The 22,012-nt window shown below is 37.8% G+C and overlaps 1 pseudogene; it reads right to left on the reverse strand.

Moving 5' to 3' along the window:
- Positions 1–850: 850 nt before the first annotated feature.
- LOC119917790 lies at positions 851–20,015 on the reverse strand (annotated as a pseudogene).
- Positions 20,016–22,012: the final 1,997 nt, after the last annotated feature.

Consider the following 22,012-nt stretch of genomic DNA (forward strand, 5'->3'; position numbering starts at 1 on the left):
AGTTTTCGAGGTGAGATTAACTGTTTTGGCTAAGATACATATTGGTGATGCAGACAGTATGAAGTGTTTTGAAAAAGTGGCTTCAGTATTTACCGATGCTTGTCAGCAATTGAAAAAAACTGTAAGAAAATAAACTCTTGACTTTCCCCTGTCTTTCACACCTCCCCATTTCCCCTCATGCAAACACAAAACATGCATGTGTCATCAGGGACGCACTTGTTGTTTGCCTTGCAGTTTCTAGTTTTCAAGAGTGTGGCCCCCAGCTTCCCTTTCCTAGAAACAGTTGCCCTATTTCGACATGCATCACCTGTTTAGTCTGAACATGTGTGAACATGTCTGTGTGCTTGCACAGACAAGCCCAGGTAGAGCTCTTCAAACAGAGGGAACACAGGGAAAAGTAACTTGAAGAGATACAATGATATAGGACTTAATAAAGAAAATCAAAACAGCATGATTAACAAAACATCTTTTTTTCCCTTAAAATTGTTATTTCGTAGTATGAGCTAAGCAGTTAATGGTTATCACTCTTAAGGCAAAAGCATTTTACTACATGGCTTGTATTTTTCGTCAGGCAGTCAGACATTTTCTAAAAGGCCCTTTGTTAGTTAGAACCAGTGTCCTCTTCACACTTATTCTCATTCTCACATCAACTCATACCATGAAAATGAGTTTCAGTTGATAATCAGGTTTCTGCTGTTTCTCTCCACCGAGCAAATCTGAAACGTTCACCAGTGAGATAAACATTGAGGTTGTGAACAGTAATGACAAACAGTAGACCTGTCACATCATCTATCATCTGTTTGAATTTTCGGTTTGGATCATCATTTTCACTAAAACGTACCTGCACGTGTCACGGTGCAGCTGCTGGACCAGGTGGATTAGCGCTAGTGTAATTAAAAGTATTGTTAGGATTTTTCAGAACAGATCACAATCAGGGCATTATGTAACATTTTGACAAAGTTTTACCAAATTATTTTACATTGGTGTTTGTCCATTTGGGCTTCCTCTCAGTTCATCGTAGTATTTCTTCACTTTGTCAAGCACCGTTGTAACATCTACGAAGAAGAAGAAGAAGAAAAAAAAAACATGTGTTTGTTTGTTTAAAATGAGCATCATAAATCTACATTTCTAAATCTTATTTATTTCAATTAAATATTTACAGTATTTTTAGTGATTATCCTATTTCTATTTTGATATGTTCCCTTTACCTGGGATTGAGTCACCATCTGTCTTGAGTGACAGGTCGATTGATTCCTGCATTGTTTCCTCCAGTATCTTCAGGATTTCCTCAGTTCAGCATCAAAATCTTTATCCGTTCTCACTTACACAGATAACTATTGTACACAATATTAACTGAATCCTACATAAATTAACTGTTTCTATGTGTGTTCAGAGGGCTGCTCAAACTGGACAAAAGGGTTAGTTACATAAACTTTAGTATGTTTCTGTCTTTGATTAATACAAAATACAATATTACAACAGTTATAACAGTAGTTACAACAATAACTACATGTCTGTGAAATTGTCTGCTACATGTTTAATAGCAACAGCTTTCAGAATGATGCATTTTCCACTTGAATATATGTAAATGATAAAGATAGAGATGTGCAGCACAACATGTTTTTACATATCATCATATCATGTATTATAAAATGTGACAAACCTTCAAGTCTCTCAGCTGGTTCAACATAACATCTTTAGCCTGCTCAAACATGGTGTTCTTTGAATCATGAACATGTTTCTCAATAGTGTCCTTCATGTTTTGCAGCACACCTGGTCCTCGAAATTCTGCTGCTTCTACAATAAAACAGATATTTTTTTCTCCCGGATGATTTTGTTGAGTTTTGTCTTAGTTTTTTCTTCCTTAGAGAGAGAAAATAATGCATCAATTAACAGGCTAATCTTTGTCAGTTTTTTAAAAACATTTTTTATTACACATTTCTGAGAATCAGTAAATTATTAAAACTGATATTCAAAGGACAACCTGTGGTCTTTTAAATCTGCATTGTTAACAACATTTACTGTGTTGATAACAAGAATATGTTTATAGCTCAATACACTAAATTTTTTTGTGATTAGTTGTTAGTTGTAATGTTTTGTCATCACTCCGATCCTCAGTCACAAACTTGATGTTTGATTTTGACAAACAGCTAGATAATAGTTTAATGGATAGGATTTCTTTCTCATCTTTTACCTCTGTCTTGAGAAATATCAGTTGCAGTTCGACATCTTTGTGCTTTTGAATCAGCGTCTTTGTGTCAAGTGAAAATGTGTTGATGACCCCGTTGAATGGTCCGCATTTTATTTCATTTCTGAAACATGTTTAGAAGTTGAAATATTTCATTAAGGTAGTAATGTCAAGTGTATTTTAATATTGCAATTTGTACATCTGTCTTATATTATATAATTTGTATAAAAGTTTTGTGTAGAATTTGACATAAATTCCTCATAGTTTGTAAAATGGACAAACAAAGGGTTTTATTTCTTACGGGAAGGTCTTCCGGAATTCCTCATCAATGCTGTCAGTGAGGCAGGAAGCCAACGCTGCATTGAGGTTTATCAGTTTCTTGTGTTTTGGTGTGTAGGTGCCACTGTTCTCGACTACACACTTCAGTATCTTGTGAAAAGCACCACCTTTTATCCCTCTCTGAAGCAAAACAGAAAAAACATAATATTACAGTTAACTTATTCATATGAAGTGCAAAATCAATAGTTTTGATATCGTTATAATGCAAATACGTACAGGATTTAAAGTGGACCTCAAGACTCGTTCACATGATGTTTTTGATGTTTCAACACCCTCATTAAGACATTTTTCAAAAGCCTTATAAGCTGCTTCCATGGGTTCTATGACTTTATCAAGTTCATGTCTCATCTTTTCTTTGAGGTCTGTGCACACTTTGTTTTCTTTGTCCACCTGAAATCAAACACATCAAATTCATTATTTAAAGCAACAAAACTATACTGTTACCTGATTGGGTTTTCTTTCAAGACAGTTTTTTTTCTTCCTTATTTATTTATTTTCTTAGGTATGACTACTGCTATCGCTGTGTTCATGTAGCCTCAGTGAAGAAAAAAAATCAGGAAATCGCTTAACTGGATGGCTAATATTTACTCCACATATACGTATTTAAGAAGTCTGGCACTTTACCATTTCACTCAATTTAATACTAATTTACTTTACTTTTTTGCTGAATATTTACAGAATATTGTTATCTTCTGCCAACATTAATGATAATGATGTCACTTTTTCAATGACAGAATTTTTATTTCTTCTTACCACTTCTCTAGATTTGGCGCCTTGCATCAGAGAGAGAATCCCATAAGTGCCAGTCACATAGTTTAATGTCTCTGAGTGGCAGTCATTGAGATTTTGCAGAAATTCCTGAAGTTTGGGTATTTCTGTAAAAGGTTGCAGTTTCTCTTACATATCTTGCATATTTACATACTTGCTTTAATGTTTATGCAATAAGCAAATTAGTCACTCCTGTATAAATGAAAAAAGTTCAAGTAAACTTAAACAAAATATGTATTTGAGCTATACATTTTCTGTGAAGCACAAAGTGTTAATTTACAGAGACTTCACCTACCATTTTCATCTGGGTCTAGACAAACAGTTTTTAGGAACTCTGTGGGGCTCACTGTGAACACTTTGAAACAGTCATCACTGAAATGTTTCTGAAAAAAAATATGATTTTAAGGCAGAATTAAAGTTGTAGACAGTTGTTGTGTTAGACTTTGTGTCATTTTATATAACTCACCTTAACCTTGCTTAGATTGCTGAATTTTTTTGTCACATCTTGCTTGACTCGCATATTTCTGTTAATTTTGAAAGCGCAAACATTTGCTGAACTATAAGAAAAGATTTGTATTAAGTGGCACCTCAAAGATGACTTGCTGTGCACTGGATCAAAGACAAGGTCTAGTAATTGACTGGAATATTTTAACAGAAAGTGTATTAATTGAACAGTGTCAATTTCTCTAATATACCAATTTACAGTCATATATCATTTCCTTTCTTGGAAATTATAGGAAGCTTTGGAGCCCGTAAAATATATTATTACATTAACTGCAAATAAAAGGACTGGAACAACTGGAAACGACAAACAAGACATAAAGGACTGAAATGAAATAGTATGTGTGTGTTAAAGTATTGTATATGTTGCTGATATGCTGCATGCTATGCAGCTGATATGCTACGCTAGTGTAGTTATGGAGAGAGTATCTACAATGATAATGTCAATGATGCTAGTGGATATAATGTTAACATCAGTAATTACACTACCATTAATACTAATGGTAATATTGATTCTGCATTGCCAAAATGTAAACAAATCCAAGCTGAAAAGCTGAAGTTGTAGCCCACAACACAACTCATTGAATCCATGTCAACTTTATGCTGCATTCAAGTGCTCCTCAGAAGGTCCTATTTCCCCCAGTTGGGAAGTTGTTCTTCCCATTTTGGTGTGTTCATGAGCTTTAAGTTCTAATGAAACAACGTGGATGTGCCTGGGTGGAGGGTTGTTATGTGCTGTATGTGATGTTGCTATCCAAGTATGTTGAAACAGTTTGAAGCTTAGTGATTTCTTCACAGATTTTTTGATTTTCACTAGTATTAGCTACATCCCCTAAAACCACAGAAATGTTATTCACCTGACTTATTATCATGGTTAATGCAAATAAATCACTAATCTACGTCACTATGTGGACAGCGGTTACAACCTAATACTATTACAAATTACATGTGCGGAAAAATATGCGATAGGTGAATTAATAAAAAGCATTTACTTTTGCCCGCCGTGTTTCTGCGTAATATGACGTCAACTTGCCAAGCCTGTTGTTCTGACTAGAGGGGGCATTCAAATGAATTTTCCCAGTTGGGAACTTCATTTTCAGATCATTCTGAATGCAGGGTTATGTTCATGAATGCAGGGTTATATTTATGTTTACAGCCCAAAGCATTATGGGAACTGTAGTTCAAAATCTTGGAACAAGAGCCAAACAGAAGTAAGACAAAGAATAATAATATTGACAAAATAAATTGAATGAAACCGTTTTCATTTTCACATAATAGAGGCTCAGAAGGTCACAGATATGAAGTGGGGGTTGGGTATGGTGACGGGGGTTGTTGTGGGGTAGAAGTTTTGTTTGGGGGGGTCCACAGTGTCAGACCTCTGCCCCTGAACTAACAAAGCCTTTTGCAGGCACTTTTTTACTTGTGCTGCGACAATAGGCTATTATATTTGTATTTGTTTGTGCTTTCTCCTGTTGAGCTGAGTCTAATTTGGACGTCCTCTATCAAAAATCACTTACGGATCACCCGAATCTCCAATACGATCAGACTTAGTGCAGATAAAGTGAATCTGCTGACACTGGCCACCATTTCCCATTTGGCTACTGGCATTTTTCAGGATCTCCCAGGCTTCTGCCTCTGATGCAGCTCGATTAATGTCAGTCACAATCCACACAGTAGAACAACTCCCAACAACCTGGAGGGACATAATCACAAGTTAATTATGATTATGAAATAATAATCATTGCTTTGTAATAACATAACATGATGTTACCGTTTCTGGTAATACACAATAATCAACAGTGCTTGCAAGAAAAATTACCTCTTTCCACATTTTATTTCTGCTCTTGTTACGGTCCCCATTTCCAGGAAGATCCACAAGTGTGACATGCTGGAGAAGATCTTTCCCAGGCACCCTGATGGACACACACTTCACTAGTGGCCAATACCACCTCTTCACTTCGTCGTCTTTAGATTCACTTTTTGTGTATTTGAAACATTTTGCAGACAGCTCTTTAGCCTGCAATAAATGATAATATTAAACAACATAAGGCAATTTTATGTTTCCATCAATCTATTATCTATAACCACTGAGCCTTTGTGCAGGGTCGCAGGGGGCTGGCACCAATCCCTGCTGACATTTGGCAAGAGGCAGGGTACACCCTGGACAAGTTGCCAGTTTATCACAGGGTTGACACAGAGACAAAGAACCATTCACACTGAAGGCAATTTAAGAGTCACCAATAACCTGCATGTTTATGGACTGTTGGAGGAAGCTGGAGCAGGAAACCAATGCAGACATGGGGAGAATATGCAAACTCCACACAGACAGGCATTCACCCTGCTTTACAAATTACATAAAATGATTAGGATGAGATACAAAAGAAGAGCAATCCAGAAACCCTATCAGGAAAAGTAACATCAAAGCCTGCGTCGAGTTATGGCTGCGCCCAGGGGTAGACTGGCAATCTGGCATACCGGGCAAATGTCCGATGTAACGTAAATCATTTTTTAAACTGTTTTTAAAAAATTGGCCAGCGATCACCCATAAAGCACGGACAGCAACCCAATGGGTAATTTTCTATACTGACATTGGGCTGGCCAAATCACATCTCTTACTAGCCCCCACTCCCTCCCCCTCTGCTCTCTGTTTCTTGTGTTGCGGGTAAAAAAAAAAGAAATTCTTCAGATGGCTGCCTGCTTAAATGTCCACACAAATACAAAATGATGCCCTTGGTAGGGTGTGTGCCATGCCATAGTGACAATGATGATGATTACGTGGATGATTATAACATAATCATAAGGCTATCATAAGTGAGACTGACCTACTGCTGGTGATCACTCACTGTCGAGTATAGAGTATAGAGAAATGGGTGTGCAAAATGGAGTTATGGTTTTGAAATTTTGGTTGAAAAGTCTGGTTATAGTGTTTAAGCAATGGAGAAAAACTGTAATATGGGGTTGTAGTTATTGAGAACAGATAGATCAAGTCCACTCTTTGTTGAAGAAGAATTTTTCTCTTACTCACCGATTCACATGTCAAAATCTTCCTTCTGGAAAATAGAAATTCTGGAATTTCTCTGAAATATTTGTGATCCATGAGTTTTTCAGGGGATTTGTCTTTCCATTCTTCTCCATACAGCGCTGACAGCTTTTCATCATCATTGTCATGATAATCATCGTCATCTTCGTTTTTCTGATCTTCATTATCCCCAAGGAAATTATACAAGGACCACAACTCATCTTTCCACTCCTGCAAAATAAAATAATAATTACATTTAACTAAGTTTAATTAAATGACATGTACTCTAATGAGCAATTGTATTTTGACAGCTACATCATATTTTTTAAAATAACTTCAAGTAAACATAAACAGCTCATTTCACCTCTTTTGTAATGAACTCAATTTCTGCCTCATACTTTGAAATCTGCATGTTAGCATCCACTTTAATCATGACTGTGGTACATGCCCTGACATCATCAGAGGGCAAGAGATTCTTCTCTCCGATGATGGCATTTATCAAAGTGCTCTTTCCAGCCCCAGTTTTACCAAAGACACCGACCACCTCCCTCTTGTCTGTCTCCAAATCTTTGATTTTATCCCTGTTGTAGAAGAATTTAAAGATGGGTAATTTTCAATAATGTGTCAAAATCCATCTACAAAAAACTCCTCAAGCATATTTCAAAGTAGCTATAATCAATATATCAATAATGATTCTAATGACTAAAGGGGTTGAAACCACACAGACCAAAATCTGAGGTAAAGGAATGCAAACAAGTCGATATCAACAAGTTGCATTCCCCTGCTACCAAACTGGCCCGAAAAATGTTATTTCCGGTTTAAATATAAAAAGAAATAAATACAAGAAGAAATACAACTAAATGTCCGTCATCATTCACATGTTCAGCTGAACTAACGTGTGCAACAAATACATGTTATATCATGACATAACAATATTGTAATCAGCAAATATGTGAAGAACTGCTGTACCTGGTGTTTTATGTCAACACTTTTGTAGAAACAAAAATTATGGCTAAATTGTGTTATAAATCAGTTTCCAATATAACATAGCAATTGTATAATGTATACCGTAAAACTTTGATTAATAGCCCAGGCTTTTATTTGCTAAAATGGCACTGAATTGACCCTGTCTATATTTGGGACAGGCTTTCATATGGGACAGGCCTTTAATTCCTCTTGCACAAAACTGAAATAGGCTACTATGAAACAGTTTATTTATTTCAAATAGAATATTACTTGTATAAAACATATCAAATAGGCTACACGTCATTCATTTGATCTAGCTCTGACAGACAGCTGATGCACTTTTATTTTGCCATGCCGGTTACACCAGTAAATCTTTAAGAATGAGACTTTGGGGCTCGTTGTTTCCGTTAAATGAACTGACTGATTGAACTGTGGAGAATCTAACTGATCTAACATGTGTAGCATGTCCATATTGACATTTTTATCATCCATTTAAACTTTACTGTATGTGTATTAATGATCTAAGCAGCTTAGAAGCAGCTAAAGCAGCAACCCGGCGGGGTATAAGAGGTTTTATACACCCAAAGAACTGCTATAAAAACCAGACCAGGCGTTTAATGGAGACCTGCGTTTATTTGTCAAAATGTGTTCCCACACCAGGCCAGTAAACGGGGTAGGCGGGAAGTTTAAATGTGCCTATGAGTTGGTGTTCAACATATTTTGCATATTATAAGTAATTAATATGTTTTATTATTAAACAAACAAATATTTGCATGCTATATGTAAATCAGTATATTCATATAATTATGTTAGTAGCCTATATTCATACAATCGTTATACTATATTGAAAAATAGAAAGTGTGCCACAAAGTGTGACTGTGGCTGGGCAAAGGCCTACTAGGAAGGGAAGCCCTGGGGAATTCCCTCTCTCCCCCACCGCCAGCGAGTCTGGGGTTAATAAGAACATGCTGAGGTCAGCAAGCGGAGAGGTCTGATGCAGTGATGTAACCATTGTTGGAGCGGCTCACAAAACTGAAGATGCTCTTAGGGGGATTGGTCGAGAGAAGGTCAGTCATAGGGTCAAAACAACTGAAGTGGGTGATTAACGACTCAAGTTGGGCTGTAAATATGGACAGTCTTGAAAGGAATCATAAGGAGAAATTGGGGAAAGTGAGGGGCCCAAGAAGAACACACACAAAAGGTAAGAGGAAAAGGTCAGAAGGTAAATACATAAATTAAACTGAAGCAGAAAGACACGTGCCAGGGGGACAGTAGAGAAGGGAGTGTATAAAAGTCAAGCCACAGCCACCTCAGATCAGTTCTGCATGTTTGGACCTGTTTGATGCGAGCTCACCTGTTACGGGTTGAAGAATAAAGACCATCTACAGAACCGAAACTTTGTTTGTTTCCTGTGCCGTTTTTGGGTTTACCATGCTGCATTCAACAAACTGTCTTTAAAACAACAAATTTTACACCCTACACTATTAATGCAGTAAAATCGTATAAGAGTTTTGGAATTCAGTTCAAGACCAAGTAGACTTTGACTAAGGTCCTGAACAGAGCAGCATTGGTGACAGAAAAATAGTAAACCAAATTTAATTCATGTGAATTGTTGATTTTTCATTTAGCCTTGATGTCATATTTTAGTTGCCTAGCTTGATTAGAATAATGTTTATTACAATAATGTTTAGGATGTTTACTGAAAGATGCAGTGAACTTTAGGGTGCAGTCTTGTTGCTCAGCCTTGTTGCTCCCGGGCTGCGGCCTTCACATTTTTGTAAGGAACACACACACTGCAAAGGCACATACACCCGGCCAGTCGAGCAGTGAGGCTAATTGGCCGGAGGGGAAGTTAGAGTGAACACCATGAATGTTAGATTCTTACATAAAGTTGATAGCACCTGGGTCCAGGCTATAGTAAGAATTATAACCATATGAGGCCCGGGCGAGGAGGGCCTAATAAGTGTAGAAGACTAGATTTATAAATACAAAGGGGCCCTTGCGAGAAGACTCAAGATCATGTGATACAGCACACAGCACACTCACATGGAAAACATGTGTTAATGTTGATTGTTTTATGCATATACAATGTTTTTCTAATATCAAGATCTTATTTCTGATGTCACATTTCAGTCTTATTTCTTTGGATGTGTATTTTGTCACAAGTGCTGTAGGCTAGAATACACTATTGTTTTAATATTGAATATATGTGGAGGTGGAGGTGGGTCTGACTCTAAGACCTACAAAATGAGGAGGAGCGAGACAGGATATATATTATATAATGTAACAGAGTTTGAGGACCCTGCTCCTGGGACGAGCTCTGATACACATGTATTTGATGTATTTGATTTATCTGTTTGATATTATCACTAAACTTGAGTTGGTTTGAATTTTACTGGAGTCATTGTCTCAGTGAAGATTACCATTACAACTAAAGGACTACAATTCATCTAAATCTAAGTTACAGTTACGTCCAAGAGTATAAAGTGTGAGAGTGAGGGCCAGTTAGGCCTCTGACGGTTTTTCGATGGAACATTTTAACCTAATTTGCGTCGATGACCAATAGCTAACTATCTTAGCTGGTGACTTAATCTTACTAGATGCCACCAACTCTGCACGGTTTCCTGGATGCAGTGATTGACAGCTCTCTATTAGGACAACTCCTCTGTTGTCCATTACAGCTTTACAACCTTATGCAGGTAATGTAGCAAACGTGATAGCTAGTTTGCTTCTGGTTGTGCCTATAATTCTAACAACAACCAAAAACAGAATATGTCAAGTGTAATACTTACTTCAGGAAGTTGTTGAGCTTTGTGTTGTCATGGTTAGGTATTTTATCATTGACACATCTCACGATGTTTTTCACTTCAGACAGTATGATATTTTCTGTCAAAGTAAAAATAAAGAACTATTCAGCAGGAACCATGAACCAGCTATCCAGTACACAGCAATGCACAATGAGGCACTTCCTCTGCCAAGTCAATTTAGGTAAATCATCAGGCTTTAACACATGATAAAAAGGCTGGTTTAAAATCACCCAGTTAAAGTTATTACCAGATGCTATGAATTGCTGCTCTGGATACCTACAGCTTAATATACATTAATGGAATATTTTACATGCATGTTCTGATAAGATTTTAACACTGGACAATGAATGAGAAAGTATTTTTTGTGGCCAAGAAAGAAACAGACATTTGCTATACAAGGAAAACTGTCATTACATAAAAGTTTTAACCCTACACGTTGTAATTATTGTAATATAAATATGTTGAGTATGTTCCAAAGTCATTTCGTCGTTTTCTCGTTGGTGATTGCCATTTGCTGGACTTGCCCTGAGGATCTAACTTTCTCTTTCCTTAATGTATTTTGTTTTCAAATAAAAAGAAGCCAAAAGAATGTTTGTCACAATATTAATATGTGTTCTCATAATAGTCATTTAGTTAATATTGTGTATCTCACCTTTATTACTTTTGTCACTGGTGGATTGCCAAACCTGGGGATGAACATGAATATTTGACCAGAGTTTGACAAATCTTTACAATTCACTCAACAATATTTGCATTTATCTTCTTATCCACCCTGGCAAACCCTGGGAGTGTGAGTTGTGGAGTCCATAATCACATTCAGCATCCCTTTTTCCTCAGTCAAAGAAGACTTTGTCTCAGGACACTTTTGTGCCTCAAATGCATAATAATGAAGGACAGAGGCACGTTCACTGATTACATGCCTGTGAAATTCAATGTGACTCTTACCTGAACAAAATCAGCTGATTGTTCTTCTGCCTGGTTACACTGTAGATAAAAGTAATACTCTCAGTGCAAGGCCGTGTGAGCAGACACTAAAAATAAAATCTGCATGATTGTAATAAATGCCTTGTTTTTAATTGTATAAAACTGTATTAACTTACTTGAGCAGAAGAATCAACTGTTTCCTGATTGATTGTGTTTTGTTCTTTCTAGTGGCAAAGGAAAATAGTTGTAAATTCATAATAATTAAAATTAATAATTATCTATCTGTAGGCGTCATCAAAACATGTTGATGCTCCTGTAAATGATAAATGCATCTGCACTTTTATGAGACCACATATTTAGGAGACCAAATACAGTATTTGTGTAAATCATTTTCACAGTGCAGAACATTACCTTAAACAACTTGATTCTGTTCTTGAATTTTGCCCTTGGTCCCAACTTTGTGAACAGATTATCAATTTCTTGATCACAAAGACAGTAAAGACTTTCCTCATCAAAGCTTTCTTCTGTAATTAAAAAAAAAATCAGTTGAATGTTAGTCATGCAAAACTGAGAATTATTTTCTAAATTACTGCGGAAAAACTCCTTTAATAAGGAGTGAAATATGTGTGGGCTCAGCTGTTAATTTTACTATTTATTAAGAGCATTACAGCCTCACAGAGCTCATAGCATGAATGTCAACAACATGTCATTATTGTACTGCAGAAGAATGCTTTTTATGTCTGTATTACAGATTTCTCAATTGCTTAAACGCTATAACCAGGCTTTTTAACTCCATTTTTCAAAAGGCACACCCTTTCCCCTAAACTCTACACACAAATCCCTTCATTTCTATTAGCACACAACTACCCAGGTGGAAACACAAGGAGTCATAATTGATAACACACCAATCAGAACCTTCAAGAGATGGTCCGAGTCAGTTCATTCAGTTTTTGAACAATCGATCCAGAGGGATGTGTACCTCCACAATGGTTGAACAAGCTACCACATGCCATCAGAGCAGGGGTGTCCCCTCTAACTTCAAGCTCATGAAAACTCCTCTCTTCCAGAACACTTTCTCTTATACACCTCTAACCCCAACCTCTAACATGCACTTCCTGTGCTCTTCTTCTATCTCCTTACAGTTATATTATATTGTTTGCACTATTTTGTAAACTCTTACTTCTTTCCCTAGGTATTTACCCCAATGATGTGATATGTGCCAATAGCGCTTATGAATTTAATAACCTGATGCCATAAGGAATAAAAGAGTTAGAGTAACAATAACTATATGTATGTATGCATGATTGCTTATCTTATTATCTTATTTTATATTATATTTATATATTATGTGTGTATACTGTATCAGTGGGTATATGCTCATGTATAGCCTAGCCTACATTTATGCAACAAATGGCCTACATATTTATTTAATTTATTACAGCCAATAAGTGTGTTTAAACATGGCAAATATAATAAATAACATCAAATAATTTAGTTTAGGATAAGCCTTGGTGCCTGACCTGTTAGACTACCACCGACCTCAGAATCAGCTGCCATGCCAATCACCTGCTTTTCTCTCTCTCTCCTAAAATATCTTCCAAAATCAATCTGGTCAATGAATTGGGTCAATCTTCCTTCCCCTTTCACCTGTCTGTCTTAATATATCTATATACAGAGAGAGAGAGAGATACAAGGCTGCTTGCTGTAGACAGGAATTACAGTATGAAAGCAATCACCATTACATTTAATATTACATATTAATTTAGCTGACGCTTTTATCCAAAGTGACTTACAATTGCTATATATGTAAGAGGTCAGCTCAGGGACATATTGGTAGATGGGTCACAGTGGGGAATAGAACCTGGATCTCTCACACACAAGGCGTGGTGGAGGTGTCTTATCCATTGCGCCATCACACACACCAAATCAGTAAAGTTGTGGGCCAGCCAGCAAAATAATGGAACTCATAATAAGTATCAAATCTATAAAGCTCAAGTTGAAGGCTAATGCAACATATTTCTGCTTGACTGTGACAGGAGATGTGCTTGTTTGTCATATGGATTTTGTCATGTGGTAGTCTACTGTCTAATGCAATTTCTCATGTATGTATTTTATCATCGGATAATGCTTGTGTTTTAATATTATGCAGTCCTTTGTGCTGTATCAATCAGCATGAACACTAGAGGGCGGTAGAAGTCAATGACAGTGTTGCGCAATTTTCCCTACACATACATACATATTTATATTGTGCTCCTTGTGTGCAATTATGATGTGAAAACCAGTAAAGGACTGTGGAAGTGAAAACCCTAGAATCTGAACACTAGGCATGGGCCTTAAAGTACTGACAAAGTTTTTAAACCATTAAAACAGATTTTTGACACATTAAAAACAGCTTAACATATGGACACAGCTTTTTTAAACACTCATTACAGTGTTGAGTGAAAACACTACTAATCCTAACTCTACTGTAATTGACACATTGTGGTTTGTTGAACGTGGGACTTGTCATTTTTGAACCAGAGATGGATACACAAAATCAGCACCACCCACCCAACACACACCGCAGATGCCACTTAGGAATGGAGAGAGAGCCCTGATAACTAGTTAATTTCCATAGTAGGTACTAGCCTTAACCGTTAGTATCAAATACATAACTCCAGGTTTAAAAAGGTTCCTTAGAAAACCCCATTTTTCTTGTTGTCTGTAATGAGGTATGTAGGTGTAAGCAGTACAGATGTTCCCTTACCTTGCACAAGGAGAGGGAAGAGAGGAAAAAACAATCTTTGAGGTTCTCTCTTCAAAGTGTTATTTATTGAAGTACAAATCAGCAAAAAAGGTTATACAAAAGAAAAAGGAAAGCGTGGTCCCCTTCTTATTTTTATTCTCTCCTTTTTTCTTCACTTTTTTCTTCTATCGCAAAAAATAAATAAAACTGCAACTTATATATGCAGACAGGATGTGACATATATCTCATTATCCATGTTTGCTGGGATTGGTTGATCTCTAATATTCATGCCGACAAGGCTGATCAGTCACCCTGTAATTGGTCTGTTATCGATATCACACCAAATATGGTATACATGAACACAAACGAAATCTGCCCGCCTATTTCTGCAAATGCATTCTCCTCACTTATCTTCAAGTTGTAAAAGTTAAAATTAAATTAACTTATAATATATTATTTAAATGGTAAATCATGCAGTTGAGCAAAGGTAAATACAAAAAACAGGAAAATACAAAAAACAGGAAAAAACTAAATACATCATAAGCAGCTTAGTTTTCATATATCAAAATCAAATCCAATTAATGTATTAATTATGTAAAATACTTTTTCATAATGTCATGATATCATCAAACTTTGTCATTCTAGGATCAAACCATTTCTTTAACATTGGATACAAGCATCAGCTAAATTAATGAATGTAAATGTAAAGCATGATTAAACACAAACTACTTTAACTATGTAGTTATAAACCACATTATATCCAGTAATACACCTAGTATATACTGATACTCTTTGTCAGGTAAAGCAAACATTTGTTATTAAATACTGTTGGTTATGTATCATTCTAAATTGTTTAATAATTATTAGTCTCCTTATTAAATGCTTAAAACATCATATTCTTCACTTTGAAATACATTTCTCACATTTTATCATCATAACCCAAAAACATCATACTCTTGAGTCTGCAGGCAGGAGGCCCACTTCCTGTGAGTCTTCAAATGCAGGCTCCTGTGGTTAGGCAGCAAACTGCTATGTGTTCAACTTTGTTGTACTTTCCATCAGGTCTCCGGGTGTTAAAACCAATGGTCATCTTCTATCATTCTAAATGTAAGTACATAAAGCATTTCCAGAACATTTTCAAATTTCCAATCATCCTGAGTACATGAAAAAAATAATGATCACGACATACATTTAAGCCACACTTTGGTTGGTTTAGAAATGCATATAAGCAATAACACTTTGATATATGCTAATTGTCTAGATATATTTCCTGTCAGAGTGAAGTGTAAGAAAGAAGCATAATCTCACAAAACATCATAATTATACAACATTATTATAATGGTGATTAAGCAATGTTTCAGCGACTACACAGCAACATAATTGTTTAAATTTGCTTTAGTAGTGTACCAGGCAATTTTACTATAAACAATGTTATCTTATGAGATGATTCCTTAAAGGGTAAAAATAAAGAAATAAAATGAAGAATAATCATAACAAGATTTCTCTTGTTATATTTTCTGCTACAGTGAATCTTTTTAACACATTTCCCTGCTAATTCCTTAAAATACTTTTTACATTATATACTTTTTATGCTAACTTTCTGATACATAGTCATCTTTGCAGTATATTTAAACATTAGGATACTCAATTAAGGTTAAATTTTTTGTTTGTTTTTTTAACAAATATTATAAATAAATATATTTGTGGATACATAACAATAGTTTGCCACTAATATAATATTAGTATAATATTAATTCCAGTTGTACTACAAACCAGCTGTTTTCAGTTAGTTCAGAGTAGTGTTTTCTGCGAGAGATGGGAACTCCCTTTGGGGTGGACTTTTTCAATTTGCAAACCTATTACGTGCACAAAAAAGGTATATAACTCAATAAAGGAGAGGGAAAAAGCCAAAAAGCATAAAATGACCTCTTTAACAAAAGGCACCAGATATAGCTAAATATCCAGCTAGCCAAACTCAAACCTTGCTTATCTGGTCCCTGTTGCCTTCTGTCTGCCTTTTGCCATACACGAACATAACCTCTTACATTACATTAGTCTCCTGTCTCAAGCTGGACAAGTAAAGTTCGTTTCTTAACTTAAAAATCTCATCAGAAATGAAGGAAATTTTACCAAAAAAAATTTAGTCTCTAAATCATCATATAAAGAACAAATCAAATCAACACCTCTGTAACACTATGTCAATAATAGGGATCATTTAAAGTATTTATTTTCCAAGGTACTGGATTGGACCTTCATAGATGTAGCTAACTGTGCTAAATACACTGGGTGACTCAGCAGATAAGCGTCCTTGTTCACCTGCCTCCAGAGCTAAGCCCAGCTGACCAGACCTTTCCATGACCCTGCTCGGTGGTGACAGCTGCACCCAGTCTCTATGGAGCAACACACCATCCCAGAACAGGCCAAACAACGGTTCGTTCAAGACAAGGTCCCTCAAAACAGACATGCAGTCAGACCAGGTCTTGAGCAGGACCTGACTCAGCCCCAGCCACCCAGGTGTGCCCTGCTCGCCACCGGCACAACAACTCTTCTATTTACCACTTGTTTACCTCACTTTACCTCATTTCCCTGGTCTATAGTTGTAGTCATGCTGAGCAGTAGGGGGTTTTCCTGTTGACAGCTTGAATTCTCAAACATCAGAAAAAAACAGATTAGTGGTTGCCTTGACCATGTAGACCTGAGAATTAATAGATAATAAAAAGTAAGATCTCACTAGAGAGTAGAAGAGGGAGAGCAACAAAGGTGTGAGGTGCAAAAAACATATAGGTTGGTCAAAAATAGGCAAATGGTCAACCTGCAGGACACCTGTGTTTGCTCTTTTCTGAGTACAGTGTGTGTCTTTGTGGCATGTACAACCGCTTCCTCTACCCAGAAATGGTCAGTTTCAAGGCATGGTCATTAAGAGTTACAGTAAGCAGTAAGGAACGAAACCAGGCTTTAAAGTTGATTTAAACTTTGTATTTTTCTCACCTCCTATGCTCTTAGACTTGCACTGAAAACCAACACTCATAAATGATACCACTGCAGTTCTCATCACCTATAAAGTAGGCAATACTTATCAAAAGTATTATAGGATCGTACTCCACAAACAGAGATATGAACACACACTCTCATAAAATAGTTTGTTGAAGCATGTGAATTACAGTATTGTTTATGGTGCCCTTGAAATGTCCTCAGCAATTGCTATGTGGTGCTCTGTGAATCCCCATATAAAGAACCTGATTAATTCACAAAATATAAAAATAAAATAGTTGCTGAAAACGTTTTGCCTAACTAATTCAATATTTACCTCTAAAACAGCTAATAAATCTTGTGTCTCTTCTGCAGTACAGTGAGTTTGCAGCTTTACTCTCAGGGGTGTCTTGCTGTGAAGGTTTCCAAATTCAAAACAGACCTTGGTACTTTGGTTTTTGAATAAATATGCAAATTGGCAATTGTTAGCATACTAACAAGCTAAACTATGAATTATGAACATAGTAAACCTTATATCAACGTAATATCAGCGTGTAAGCATGGCCAACGTTACCATTTATCTTCAAACACTGCTCTGCAGCCACTCAGGCTGTAGACACTTACATATATACATTTTTGCCTTTAGTACAGTGACAACAACAACAACAACATCCTTGTATGGAATCAAATTGTCAGATAAGTAACTGCGTACTGAATATTTCACATAATATGTAGTTCTCTCTCGCTCCCCTCTTTTCTTTCTTATTCTTCTGCTTTGTTGCTGTCTCTCTTCTTCCATGAAACCATAGGCCCCTCTTTACCATCTTTGTTGTCAATAATATCTCCCCATTCTCTGTATGTGTGTGCGTGCGTGTGTGTGTGTGTGTGTGTGTGTGTGTGTACAAGCGTATGGAGTTTGTCAGTATTCTAGCAGTGGGTAAACACTACCTCTGGCCAAGAAACACTGTGGTGGTAGTGATGTTGTGCATGGTAATTGGATGGAAGACAGGCCTTTGCCCAATGTAAAGCGCCTGGATTAACTTAGTGTGTATGAATCTAAATGAGCGAAGTGGACTGGCACCATCTCAGAGGACCTGGGATCCCTCCTAAAGAAACACTGTAGAGGATGCCAGTGTGTGAGTGAGGCATGTATGGAATGATGCGTCCACAAAGTGGAGGGATCAGTGTGATTTAGGAGGCTCCAGCTGAGATCTTGATTATGTGGGAGGTTCAGAACATTTCCTCCTGTTAGAGTAACAAAGCTTGTTACCTGGTAACCAAACACAACCAGTTGCACCCTCAGGATACATTTTGGAAAGATGAAAAACAGAGGAAAGATGAGTCTTCATCTGTCTTCTTCTTTCTTTCTTTCTCTCTTTCTTTCTCTCTCTTTCTCACCCACCCTCTGTTTCAGACCATAAAAGGCAGGGATGTTGTGTGATGGATGGCAGCGGAGCCTCTGACTGAACAGGGAGCTGTGGTGCCACTCTACAGAGTCCCTGCAGTTTCTCCATTCAGCTCCATTCACAGATGACAGCACGGGGGGAACCACCTCTCCTACTGAGCAAAAACACCACATCCTGCCTGCCAGCCCACCTCCCCACTCTCCTCCCTTGTCCTGAGATCCAGACCTAGTAACGCTGCTGTATTTTTATGGTGTTCGACAAACTGCTTCTTAGCAACCAGACCAAAGGCACCATGAGGCCCATGTCCCTAGCAGTACATCTGAAATCGGCCCCATTCTTCATGGGAGAGATAAAACTCACCGATGTGTGTACTTTCCCTCTCAGGAAAACCAGGCATGAAGTTTAGCAACTACAATATCACACATATTAAATTATGTAGAGCTCAGTTTATGCTTTAAAATGTGATGGCCAAATACTACGCTAATTTAAGACCACATGCTTCTATGTATATGGGCCAAGACCATTTAGCGAAACACTTTTGGGTTAAAAAATTCATTAAAACCCAAATAAACAGGGATAGCGGTTAAATTACATTGTACCTTGTAATAACAAGAGTCATTCTGATAGCAACCTTTTCACCTCAACAACCACGATGTCTTTTCAACTTCAATCCTAGTTACAACATAAAGTCAAGTCCTGCCCACAGTACATAATAAAGCACAATTAGGTGTGATATATGGACCGCATTTTATATAGCACTATATACGTAAAGGAAACGTGCAGTCTTATAGATCCGTCCTAGTCCTTTTTTTTTCATTTCTACATGGAATCAACACCTCTTCACTCCAATAAATCTGACTGGGCATGACTGAGTGCTGCTCTGTTGACAGCCTGTGTGTCACTGAGTGGAAAAGCTAGTGCTGAACACACAGCCAAGGGCATCCGCACACACGCATTTACAAATGTTGATGGAGACGAGGCTGTCTCACAACTCTGTGGGATTCTTGGAAAGTTAACAACGTCCCCTTTGCCTCCATACCAGCTCTTCTTCCATTCCCTCCCTCCTTCCCACATCAGTCCTTCTTTCCTTCTCTAACCGCCACCCCACCACCACTGGTCACCTCTACATCATCATGAATGTAGAAAGTTTCCCTCTCTTTTCCATATGTTGTATGTCATATTTGATCCTTTCTTATATTTAAGTTGCAAGAATATTCTGTCTCTGAAAAGCAGCTTTGTATTGTGACCAGAACCAAAAGACCTAGGTCAACACACCTTCTGTGTTGTTAACATTTACTGATGCTAAGTTACACAAAAGGCGATGACAGTTCTCTGAGGAACTATCAAGCTCTTGCTGCTGCGCCATGTGTCTCCGTGTGGCTTGAATGCAGTCTGCGGCCATGTCTCCCCAGCGTGAGAGCTCAGGCCAGCGGGCTCATCTGCCGCCAGGCGTGGTGAGACAACTTCCATATCCTACTCTGTCGCCTGTGATCTTCTCTCTCACCCCACCAGCATGGCTATGCATGTGGCTGAGCACAGCCACACCACACAATTATGACCGTCCCAGGGTACATTTATAATGTTCTCTCACGCCTGCTGCTACCAGACTTTGTTATCGGCTGTCAAGTTTGTACTGTGAGCCCGTATCGCGCTATTAAAACAAAATTCCTCCACTGTTGAGGATATGAACAGAGTGGATTAGCGCCGGATTACTTCAATAACAGGTTCAGACACTATACATCCTGTGTTTGGCTGGACATCAGCTCTTATCTCACATTGCACTACATGGCTGTGATTTATCTGGTTTAAATACTCCTTTATTCTTTATACTTACGCTTCCAGCATGATTTACTCCCAATAGAGGCTCACAAAAGAGCATTTGGCTTTGATTTGAGGGAGAGAGGGAGAGAGCATCACATCACATCCTTCTCTTCCTGTGTTTTGGTGTCTAAACACTCACCCTGACATCAGTGATCTACAACTGCACTCTGGCTGGGCCTGATCATGCGAGACCTGTCTTTCCCTCACCCACTATTGTCTTACCTCTGCTCCTTGAGGACAAGATAGAAAAAGCTTTTTCTCTTTGGTTTTTTTATTTCCCTAAATCTGCCGAGGAGGAATTTTAATTTGTAGCTGGGCTCAAGAGTGTGACGGGGAGCAGGGAGGGAAAACAGGTGCAGTGGGGTAGAGTTCCCCCCTCATAGCTAGGGAAATAGTCAAGATCACTGTGCTGTGTTTATTTTATCCAACACATATTTTAGAGTGAATGTTACCCTGTACATCCATAAAGCATGCAGTTTTACTTCTTACTTCTTTATTCACTTCTCGACTCACCTTACAGAGAGATACAGTAAGCAGTTACACAGTCAAGACAAGCAGATTATGGTGTAAAAGTAAAAGTAACACATCATTTCTACAGCATTTAATTAATTCTTTGTTTCCAGCACTCACAATGGCATTTCCAGGTTTCTTGGTTTGTTTTAACGGCAGTCCAGGAGAACCCAAAGATTTCACATTTGAGGTTGTTTAGTTTAAACAAGACTAAGGTTTCTACAGTAATACTGCTCTGTGATGCTGTACTTAGACACACCAGTGCTTTGAACTAAATGGTAATGTCAGAATACTACATGCTCACAATGAAAATGATACTATGCGATGTTTCAGGGCTTGCAGTGCAGACTGCAGATAGCCACATAATGGATCCAGGATATACGGGTCAAGGCTTCCACTTCCGTGTGTAACAGAAGCCAGCGAGGCTGTGCAGTGAGTAAACTTCACTCCCTGACACCTTAAGAAACGCACTGGCGACCGGCGCTAGTGCCCATGGGTTTTAGCCTGTACCCGAGGTCGCCGGTTCGAGTCAGGACCGTGCAGTACGATCTTGGGAGCAGCCGGTTACAGTGGTGCCCAGAACCGGATGGGGGTGAGTGTAATCAGGCTGTGCAGTGAGTAAATCTCACTACCCTTAACCTTAAGAGACGCACTGGTGACCGTCGCTAATTGAGCTCTAATGATTAGGAAGAAAGCTTTGCCCAAGACCGTGACTGAGGTCTGTGGTGTATGGTCCCCATCATGCAGCTCAGTCACAAGGCTCTCCTCACAGAAAAGCTTCCCTGGATCTCTCAAGCTGATGGCCTCCTCAGTGAGTTGTCATGAGTGATGGTTTTATTAAGCTTCTACTCTGGCACATGGATGGAGGGAAGGAATGGCAAGAGGTAGAGAGAGAGAGAGAGATTCTCCCAGGAACAGCCTGACCATTATTGTGGGTTATTAAAAGAGGTAAACCAAAGTTAAAACATACTTTTAGGGCTAGAGAACAAGTTTCAATATTAACAGTTAGTAACTAAGCACAATATTTAAGGAGTCCATTCATACCCTGACCTTTTCTCCTTACCTCTC

Source organism: Micropterus salmoides, unplaced genomic scaffold (genome assembly GCF_014851395.1).
Source record: "Micropterus salmoides isolate LMB-PRFRI ecotype aquatic unplaced genomic scaffold, ASM1485139v1 Ms_hic_scaffold_10, whole genome shotgun sequence".
Lineage (NCBI taxonomy): Eukaryota > Metazoa > Chordata > Actinopteri > Centrarchiformes > Centrarchidae > Micropterus > Micropterus salmoides.